We start from the raw sequence: 6,396 nt of genomic DNA on the forward strand, positions 1-6,396 counted from the left end.
TACACGTGTAAGTAAAAACTGCAGCAATCTGCAGAAAATATTTGCCTGTCAGCTATTCTTTGCTTGCAGTGTTCCCAGGCATGATCAAGGACATGGGATGATGAAACAAAGTAATAATCTGCAACATTTTATTCACTTATTTGATAACACTTGATTTACTCAGCTATTACAACGTGAACGTTCTCACGTACACCAATGATGTAAGGACTAACCAATTATTGTGCCTTGGAGACTTGTTAGCCAATAATGATATAACACGTAAAGTAGGTAGAGCTCAAAGAAGCTGAAAACACTATAAGAATGATGTTTCATGATTAATAATTTTGCTGTTGATTCTCATGTTAATTCTGGATGCTCAATAAACTTTGGTTGATTCAGTTATCCGTGAGCGGATTACATTCCTTTCATCTCCAGCCTCGGGGACCCTAAATGCTACATTTTGGTGCCCCGAACAGGGACCCATACTTTATCCAGGGAAGGACAGACGTTGTCAGCTCAAGGGCTCTACAATCTTACTTTATAAGATTTCTGTAAGTATGGGATCTTCGCTTTCTCAGGAGCAAAGGCAGCATGTTAATGAGTTGGGTTATCTTCTTAAGAAGTCTGAGTTATCTGTTTGACAAAAGGCTCTTTTTCGGCTGGTCCGTGAAACTGCTTTAAGTTGTCCTTTCTATCCTGCACAAGGCTCTCTGAAGTTGTCAGACTGGGAAAAAGTTGGCAAGGTTTTGCATTCTGAGCCGAGGAAAGATATAGATGTTTTGCATGCTTGGCATTTGTGTCGGTATGCTATAGAAATGTTTGGTCAGAAAGAAGATTCTGTTTCTTTCTTATCATCCCCTCCCTCTCAACATTCTACTACTGTGATTTTTCCTCCGTTGTCTGAAAAAGAAATTTCGTCTTTTGATCTTAAGTCTAAGTCTGAAATAACACCTTCTTCTGTTTCTTCTGACATTGTGTTAAAGCCTCCTCCCCCTTCTCCTATCCCCCCTCCTCTTTCTCTTCCTCCTATTCCCCATCCTTCTGCTAATATTCTTCCAAGGTCTGCTTTTCAGAAAATGGTAGAAAGTTGTAAATCGGATGTTAATATTTCTGGAGAAGAGTTAGCTGAATTGTTGTGTGTGTGTCCGGTTCAGTACCAACCAGGGCCACAACCAGTTCAACAGATTGCTGAATGGGAAGGTTTGCCATTTCAGATTTTAAGGGAGTTAAAAAAGGCTATTTCTGATTATGGTATTACTGGAAATTTTACTAGAGGTCTTTTGGAAGGAATTAAGAATGGCTATACCATGATTCCGCAGGATTGGAAACAATTGCTTAGAATGATTTTGACTTCTATGCAGTATGTTGTTTGGGAAAGTGAGTATTTGCGTCATTCTCAGGCAGCTGCTATAGGTAGTGGTGGAGTTTACACAGCAGAACAGTTGTTTGGATCAGGTCAGTTTGCAGATATTCCTAATCAGGTTTTACTTCCTCCTGCAACTTTGGCAGTGGTTTCTGAATGTGCATTCAGGGCTTTTCTCAAGGTTCCTCAAGCCGGAGAACCTAAAGTTAGCTTTTCTAATATACGTCAGGGAGTGAATGAACCTTATGTTGATTTTGTGGAGAGACTTTCAAAAGCTTTGCATCAACAGTTGAATAACCAGGAAGCGGCTGGAGAGTTGCTTCGTAGGTTGGCTATTGAAAATGCTAATGTGGACCATAAACGTGCTTTGCAGCCTTTAAAAGCTACAAATCAATATACGTTAGCAGACATGTTACGTGTTTGTCAGGATGTAGGTTCTCAATCATACAAAATGAATTTGTTGGCTGCTGCGATTCAAAAAGGGAGAAAGCCTCCAGGAAACTGTTTTAAATGTGGAAAATCAGGTCATTTTCAGAAAGATTGTCGTTCAACGTCATCTACTGGTGGTGAGCGTCCTACGAAGAAGTGTCCTGTTTGCAAGAAGGGTTTTCATTGGGCAAATCAGTGTAGATTTCGTTTGGGTTCGGGGAAACGGTCAGGTGGGTGTGGCACCCACCCAGAAAACAAAGAGTGCCTTTCCCGTTGTGAGTCTCCCTCCTCCCTCTCTTGTTCCTCCTCCCTCTCTGGGGCCTCCTCGGCCACAGCAGGTAGTGCTGTGATTGATTTAATTACTCAAGTTGATTTGGATTTTAAATTTCCTTTAGAAGTGAAACTGGTTTCTTCTCAATACACTGGTCCTCTTCCTTCTGGTTTGGTTGGCATAATCTTACCACGTTCTTCTGCTCATAAATTGGGATGTTTTGTAGTTCCAGGAGTTATTGATTCTGATTACACTGGAGTGATTCTTATGCAAATTTGGGTTAACATTCCACAATTTCTTCCTAAAGGATCTTCTGTAGCACAACTTCTTTTGCTTCCCTATAAGGTACCTAACCCAGGTACTGGAAATCGTGGTGATTCTGGATTTGGTTCAACTCTTACTTCTATAGGACTCCTGTAGTCTATTAATTCTCATAGGCCACTTCTTACTTTGTATCTTAATGAGCAACCGTTTCAGGGTTTGTTGGACACAGGAGCCGACGTTACTGTCATCTCCCTTTTACAGTGGCCTGTCCAATGGCCTAAACATGATGTTAATTCCTTGTGGGGCATTGGTGGGCCTACAAATGCTTGGCAAAGCATTCATTCCACAGCCATCACAACCTCTGCTGGTAAATCTGTATCCTTACATCCTTACATTTTAGATATTCATACTAATATCTGGGGTAGGGACCTTCTTTCTCTTCTTAATGCTTATTTGATTTTGGATGATGGCGCTTCCTCTTAAATGGCTTTGTTCTACACCTGGATTGAGCAATGGCCTCTATCTTCTGAAAAATTGATTGCTTTGCATTCCATGGTACGGGAGCAATTGGCTGCTGGCCATATTGAACCTTCTACTAGTCCATGGAACACTCCTGTCTTTGTTATTAAAAAGAAAAGTGGAAAATTGAGGTTTCTATCTGATCTTAGAAAAATAAATGAATGTATTCAACCAATGGGGCCTTTACAATGTGATCTTCCTAATCCTAATTTAATCCCACAGTTTTATAAACTATTAGTTGTGGATTTGAAGGATTGTTTTTTCACTATTCCTTTGCAGTCACAGGATAAAGAAAAAATTGCTTTCACTGTGCCTGTTTTAAATAATAGTCAACCTACACAAAGATTTCATTGGTGTGTCTTACCACAAGGTATGCTCAATTCTACTATTTGTCAATATTTTGTGGATCAAGCTTTACAACCTTTTTGTGATCAATTTCCTTCTTATCTTGTTTACCATTATATGGATGATATTTTAATTGCAGGTTCAGATCTTGATGAAGAACAAGTGCTACAAACATTGACTACCATTGTAGCAAGCAGAGGGCTTTTCATAGCTCCTGAAAAAATACAACGTTCTGAACCATATTCATACTTGGGTTTTAAAGTTTTACAATTTTCTTCCATTCCTATCTTACCTGAACTTAAGGTGCAATCTTCATACACTTTGGTTCAGTGGCAAAAATATTTAGGTACAATCAATTGGGCTCATCCATATTTTAAAATTTCTACAGGAGAAATGTTACCTCTTTTCTCTCTATTAAAAGGTTCCAAAAAACCTGGAGATTTGGTTTCACTTACTGTTTTGCAAAAGAAATGTCTCCAAGACATTCTAAATAAACTTAAATTGGGATACGTTGATAGAATTGTTTCTATAGCTAAGAAATTATGGTTAGCAATTCTTCCAACCTCACCTTTACATACTGGAGTAAAACAAGCTTGTAATGTAAATACAAGTGTTTCCCCCAATCCGGTAGTCCAAATCACGAATTCTAATTCCTAGGCTGCTTTGGCAATGAGACACACACACACTGCAGCCTGGGTGAAATGGCAAATCTCTATTCTTTTAGAGCGCCCCTTTATTAGGAAAGTTCAAAGAACCAAACTCTTCAGCAGTTAGTACAAACAAAGGATTTCACAGTATGTTACAAATCATTCTTGATTACACATCCTGGCAGGGAGGAAGAACAAAAGGTTTTACTGTTGCTTTGATTAGGAAGTATAGAATTGTAAATCACACAGAGAGCTACATTAGGCATATGGGAGTGACTGATTTGTTACACGAGGCGACAAAAGGATGCAAGGCTAATTCTGTGTGTTTATATCTCAGATAATAGAGGCCTCTCATCTCTGGTGTGTATCTGTGTATTGCTATTCACATAGACACTCGAAATGAATTCGGCTTCCTTATCTAAAAGCTTTCCCAGGACTGTTTTTTCCATATGGCTCTTGGCAAATGTTCACTGGGATTCTTTGATCCAGACAGATATTCTATCCTATCCTATGGTAACATGGTTAATCCCAAGAATATCATCCCAATAAAAATAAACCTTGCTTCCAATTGTTAAAAATACCTCCAAGCCATCCATCAGTGTCCAATATGCCTTTCCAAGTTTGTACAGGAACATGTGCAGTTTGTATCATAGTTCGAGTTATTTTTTCTATTACAATTCCAAAATCATCAATTTGTATACAACAATTATTAAGATTAAATTTACCATACACTCCGCCTTCAGCAGCAAGCAAATAGTCTAAGGCTAAACGATTTTGCATAATATAAGTTCTTGACAATACACTTTCTTTTGCAAGCTTTGTTAATGCCAATGCAGTTTCATTTGTAATTATTTCTAATACAGCTTGTAATCTAATAATGCAATTTATCATGTATATCGGCGTTCTATATCCCCACGACCTGTCTTGTGCCCACGTCGCAGGATCATAATATGCAATAATTCTCTCCGGGGGCCACTCATCATCCTTCCAGTTACCTATTTTTATCCCTTTAGAAAGATCTATTGTACGTTTACGTCTTTCAAGAGTATCATATACAGGGATTCCCAATTTTTGTTTTTTCTCTATAGGCATTAGGAAGAATGATGGTTGAATTGTCCCCAAAATGCATGACCCATACCAACCTGCAGGTAACATATTATAGGCAAAATTACCACATATCCAATATAACCCATCAGGTGAATTCCACACAATAGTATCATTTTCAGGGTCTGAAAGTCCTTTTAACTTAGTTACCTTTAGTAGTGAGTTTTCAGGTTGGGTCATATTAGTTTGTGAAACCCAAGTGCTATTTTCCCATTCATTAGAACATTTTAGAAATCCCATAGGTTTATTTCTTTTTTTTTGATTATTTTTATTTCTAGTGTAACATATGTGACCTATTATATGAGAGGTAACTTGCCAGGTTTCATTGAAGTTGTTATTAAAGGTGAAATTCCCTTTCCATTGTGCTATTTCAATATAATTTGCTTCTTGTACATGCCATGGCCAGCGGTCTCCCATAGTGGTTCCTCCACATACAAAACAATTTTTTAACATAAGTTCTGTAGCAACTTCTTGAGCCAAATTAATAAACATATTTTTTGCTCTTGGAGGTGTAGGTAGATCGTTAAGTTTAGCAATCTCCTGCTCATAACTCCAAAAAAACTTTACAGGTTGATTTGTTAATTTTGTTGCTTCAGTCTTTACAATAATGTATCCATAAGGATCCTTCCCTGTTTTATCTATACCAATACCATAATGATAGTATCGGGTACCTAAAGTACCTGCTACCTGCGCGGAAAGGCAGAGTGGCGTGCAGTGATGGGATTGACAATCAGTAGTGACTGGAGTAATAGAAAGATCGAAATTGTTAGGTCCATAGCCACTTGTATACCAATATACACTCGGTTGGGTATAGCCTCCATGCGATGAAAGTGTTGAGCACGTAAATAAATATCTACGGTTTTGGATATATGATTGTTCCCATGACTGTCCTCCACAGGTTACCCCCGCGGATCCTGTTCCTTGCCCTATATCAATTGCTAAACATGTATCAAAACAAACAGTGACAGGTGCCATTCCCTTTGAAACATTATGGGCTATGTACCCTGATAATCTTTGTGCTGTGTAAAATTCATGTTTTAAACCAGATCCTCCTTTATAGCCATAAACATAGATGCTACTCGTTATAGGTCCTACCGCTTTTGGTTCATAGCATTGTATCCCATTTGGTGTATAACACTGATTGTATTGTGTATTATTATGTGTGCATGGTGGTATTAAAGTTCCATTGCATTCAGGTTTCATAGTGTAATATATTAAGGTCATAGAGATTCTTGTACCTTGCTTGGTTTTTTGTAAACAGGCTGTGCAAATGTCCTCTTTTATCTCTCTTTTTTGTAAGGTGGTGAAAGCTGCCTCCTCCCATCTCTTGTTGATAACTCAATAATGTTAAAAACCACTCACTAACCGGGGGAAACTTTATACTTGCCCTTGAAGTTACTTCTGCTTTTGTCATTTTATTAGGTAACCCTTTTTGGTATTGTATGCATTGATACCAACCTATAGAATTTTCTGTG

This window comes from Thamnophis elegans, chromosome Z, assembly GCF_009769535.1.
Source record: "Thamnophis elegans isolate rThaEle1 chromosome Z, rThaEle1.pri, whole genome shotgun sequence".
Taxonomy (NCBI): Eukaryota; Metazoa; Chordata; class Lepidosauria; order Squamata; family Colubridae; genus Thamnophis; species Thamnophis elegans.